Here is a 4,695-nt window from a genome sequence, read left to right on the forward strand (position 1 = left end):
AATAAATAAATATTTCTGCTGCATACTGAAGTGTGATGATTGTTTCAAGACAAGCACTCGTACAATTGTTAGAACTAGCCATGTTTCTCATGTAACTCCCTTTTTACTTGAAAATATGACTGACAGACAAACCATGCTCAGAGTTGGATATGTCATAGATATTTTCTCAAAAATAAATAAAGTGAACCTATCCATTGAAAAAGCAACTGACAGCATTTTTCTCAATAGTAAAATTAGAGCTTTTAAATAAAAATTTGAGGCTTGGAAGCTTGTATCTGCTACTATAAGCTTGACAGCTTCTCAACACTTACTTTGATGATGAGATGGGTGGTGATATTAACAAATGTGATGTTTGATGATGTGTGAAAAGGATTAATATTTGGAATATCTGCATGAGTCAATGAACCCAATATTTTCCATATGACCAATGCATCATGTTACAAAATCATACATGGGTAAAATACCCATTTTTTTTTTCTTTACTACATTTTTTTTTTAAATTATACTTTAAGTTTTAGGGTACATGTGCATATTGTGCAGGTTAGTTACATATGTATACATGTGCCATGCTGGTGCGCTGCACCCACTAACTCATCATCTAGCATTAGGTATATCTCCCAATGCTATCCCTCCCCCCTCCCCTCACCCCACAACAGTCCCCAGAGTGTGATATTCCCCTTCCTGTGTCCATGTGATCTCATTGTTCAATTCCCACCTATGAGTGAGAATATGCGGTGTTTGGTTTTTTGTTCTTGCGATAGTTTACTGAGAATGATGATTTCCAATTTCATCCATGTCCCTACAAAAGACATGAATTCATCATTTTTTATGGCTGCATAGTATTCCATGGTGTATATGTGCCACATTTTCTTAATCCAGTCTATCAATGTTGGACATTTGGGTTGGTTCCAAGATTTTGCTATTGTGAATAATGCCGCAATAAACATACGTGTGCATGTGTCTTTATAGCAGCATGATTTATATTCTTTTGGGTATATACCCAGTAATGGGATGGCTGGGTCAAATGGTATTTCTAGTTCTAGATCCCTGAGGAATCGCCACACTGACTTCCACAATGGTTGAAGTAGTTTACACTCCCACCAACAGTGTAAAAGTGTTCCTATTTCTCCACATCCTCTCCAGCACCTGTTGTTTCCTGACTTTTTAATGATTGCCATTCTAACTGGTGTGAGATGGTATCTCATTGTGGTTTTGATTTGCATTTCTCTGATGGCCAGTGATGATGAGCATTTTTTCATGGGTTTTTTGGCTGCATAAATGTCTTCTTTTGAGAAGTGTCTGTTCATGTCCTTTGCCCACTTTTTGATGGGGTTGTTTGTTTTTTTCCTGTAAATTTGTTTGAGTTCATTGTAGATTCTGGATATTAGCCTTTTGTCAGATGAGTAGGTTGCAAAAATTTTCTCCCATTTTGTAGGTTGCCTGTCTACTCTGATGGTAGTTTCCTTTGCTGTGCAGAAGCTCTTTAGTTTAATTAGATCCCCTTTGTCAATTTTGGCTTTTGTTGCCATTGCTTTTGGTGTTTTAGACATGAAGTCCTTGCCCATGCCTATGTCCTGAATGGTAATGCCTAGGTTTTCTTCTAGGGTTTTTATGGTTTTAGGTCTAACGTTTAAGTCTTTAATCCATCTTGAATTGATTTTTGTATAAGGTGTAAGGAAGGGATCCAGTTTCAGCTTTCTACATATGGCTAGCCAGTTTTCCCAGCACCATTTATTAAATAGGGAATCCTTTCCCCATTGCTTGTTTTTCTCAGGTTTGTCAAAGATCAGATAGTTGTAGATATGCGGCGTTATTTCTGAGGGCTCTGTTCTGTTCCATTGATCTATATCTCTGTTTTGGTACCAGTACCATGCTGTTTTGGTTACTGTAGCCTTGTAGTATAGTTTGAAGTCAGGTAGTGTGCTGCCTCCAGCTTTGTTCTTTTGGCTTAGGATTGACTTGGCGATGCAGGCTCTTTTTTGGTTCCATATGAACTTTAAAGTAGTTTTTTCCAATTCTGTGAAGAAAGTCATTGGTAGCTTGATGGGGATGGCATTGAATCTATAAATTACCTTGGGCAGTATGGCCATTTTCACGATATTGATTCTTCCTACCCATGAGCATGGAATGTTCTTCCATTTGTTTGTATCCTCTTTTATTTCCTTGAGCAGTGGTTTGTAGTTCTCCTTGAAGAGGTCCTTCACATCCCTTGTAAGTTGGATTCCTAGGTATTTTATTCTCTTTGAAGCAATTGTGAATGGGATTTCACTCATGATTTGGCTCTCTGTTTGTCTGTTGTTGGTGTATAAGAATGCTTGTGATTTTTGCACATTGATTTTGTATCCTGAGACTTTGCTGAAGTTGCTTATCAGCTTAAGGAGATTTTGGGCTGAGACAGTGGGGTTTTCTAGATATACAATCATGTCGTCTGCAAACAGGGACAATTTGACTTCCTCTTTTCCTAATTGAATACCCTTTATTTCCTTCTCCTGCCTAATTGCCCTGGCCAGAACTTCCAACACTATGTTGAATAGGAGTGGTGAGAGAGGGCATCCCTGTCTTGTGCCAGTTTTCAAAGGGAATGCTTCCAGTTTTTGCCCATTCAGTATGATATTGGCTGTGGGTTTGTCATAGATAGCTCTTATTATTTTGAAATACGTCCCATCAATACCTAATTTATTGAGAGTTTTTAGCATGAAGGGTTGTTGAATTTTGTCAAAGGCTTTTTCTGCATCTATTGAGATAATCATGTGGTTTTTGTCTTTGGATCTGTTTATATGCTGGATTACATTTATTGATCTGCGTATATTGAACCAGCCTTGCATCCCAGGGATGAAGCCCACTTGATCACGGTGGATAAGCTTCTTGATGTGCTGCTGGATTCGTTTTGCCAGTATTTTATTGAGGATTTTTGCATCAATGTTCATCAAGGATACTGGTCTAAAATTCTCTTTTTTTGTTGTGTCTCTGCCCGGCTTTGGTATCAGAATGATGCTGGCCTCATAAAATGAGTTAGGGAGGATTCCCTCTTTTTCTATTGATTGGAATAGTTTCAGAAGGAATGGTACCAGCTCCTCCTTATACCTCTGGTAGAATTCGGCTATGAGTCCATCTGGTCCTGGACTCTTTTTGGTTGGTAAGCTATTGATTATTGCCACAATTTCAGATCCTGTTGTTGGTCTATTCAGAGATTCAACTTCTTCCTGGTTTAGTCTTGGGAGAGTGTATGTGTCAAGGAATTTATCCATTTCTTCTAGATTTTCTAGTTTATTTGCGTAGAGGTGTTTGTAGTATTCTCTGATGGTAGTTTGTATTTCTGTGGGATCGGTGGTGATATCCGCTTTATCATTTTTTATTGTGTCTATTTGATTCTTCTCTCTTTTTTTCTTTATTAGTCTTGCTAGCGGTCTATCAATTTTGTTGATCCTTTCAAAAAACCAGCTCCTGGATTCATTAATTTTTGGAAGGGTTTTTTGTGTCTCTATTTCCTTCAGTTCTGCTCTGATTTTAGTTATTTCTTGCCTTCTGCTAGCTTTTGAATGTGTTTGCTCTTGCTTTTCTAGTTCTTCTAAAATACCCATTCTAAGTGGAAGAGAGACCAATGGATCTTCATGTAAAGGAGCTGAAAAGTTCATTAATAAGATTTTAGATTACATATTGCAGCTAACCATTAAATAACTACCACTTGTCAAGTCTTGTTGTTCTAAGAACAACCCCAATTATCTAAAAAGACTATACAAATACTCCTCCTTTTTCAATTGCATATCTATATAAAGCCGAATTTTCTTCATATCGCAACAAATGACAGAAACATATAAGAGAATCCAGCTGTTTTCTATAAAGTCAATCATTAAAGAGATTTGTGGCCAGATGCTATGGCACATGTCTGTACTCCCAGCACTTCGGGAGGCCAAGGCAAGTGGATTACTTGAGTCCGGGAGCTCCAGACCAGCCTGGGCAACATGTCAAAACTCCGTTTCTACAAAAAATACAAAAATTAGCCCAGCATAGTGGCACGTGCCTATAGACTCAGCTTGGGAGGGTGAGGTGGGAGGATTGCCGGAGCCTGGGAATGTTGAGGCTACAATGGACTGAGATTGTGCCACTGTACTCCAGCCTGGGAAACAGAGTGTGACACTGTCTAAAAAAAAAAAAAAAAGATTTGCAGAAAGGTACGACAGTGCCACTCTTCTTTTTTTTGAGACGGAGTCTTGCTCTGTCGCCCAGACAGGAGTGCAATGACACAGTCTAGGCTCACTGCAACCTCTGCCTCCTGGGTTCAAGCGTTTCTCCTGCCTCAGCCTTGCGAGCAGCTGGGACTACAGGTGTGTGCCACCACACCCGGCTAATTTTTGTATTTTTTAGTAGAGATGGGGTTTCACCATGTTGGTCAGGCTATTCTCAAACCCCTGACCTTGTGATGCATCTGCCTTGGCCTCCCAAAGTGCTGGGATTACAGGCGTGAGTCACCGTGCCCGGCTCTACTCTTCTAACTTTTTTTGTTTTATAATATATTTGTCATAAAATGTGATATTTTATTGATATTTAGTGGATTTGTTTTAATTAGTAAAATATTTAAAATTTATCTCAATCTTAATTTCTTCTACAATAAATATCAATAGATAAAACCTATAAAAACAAAAAAAATCTTAAGACTTCAATAATTTTTAAGAATATAAAGGAGTTTTAACACTA

Source organism: Pan troglodytes, chromosome 9, assembly GCF_028858775.2.
Source record: "Pan troglodytes isolate AG18354 chromosome 9, NHGRI_mPanTro3-v2.0_pri, whole genome shotgun sequence".
NCBI classification, from domain to species: domain Eukaryota; kingdom Metazoa; phylum Chordata; class Mammalia; order Primates; family Hominidae; genus Pan; species Pan troglodytes.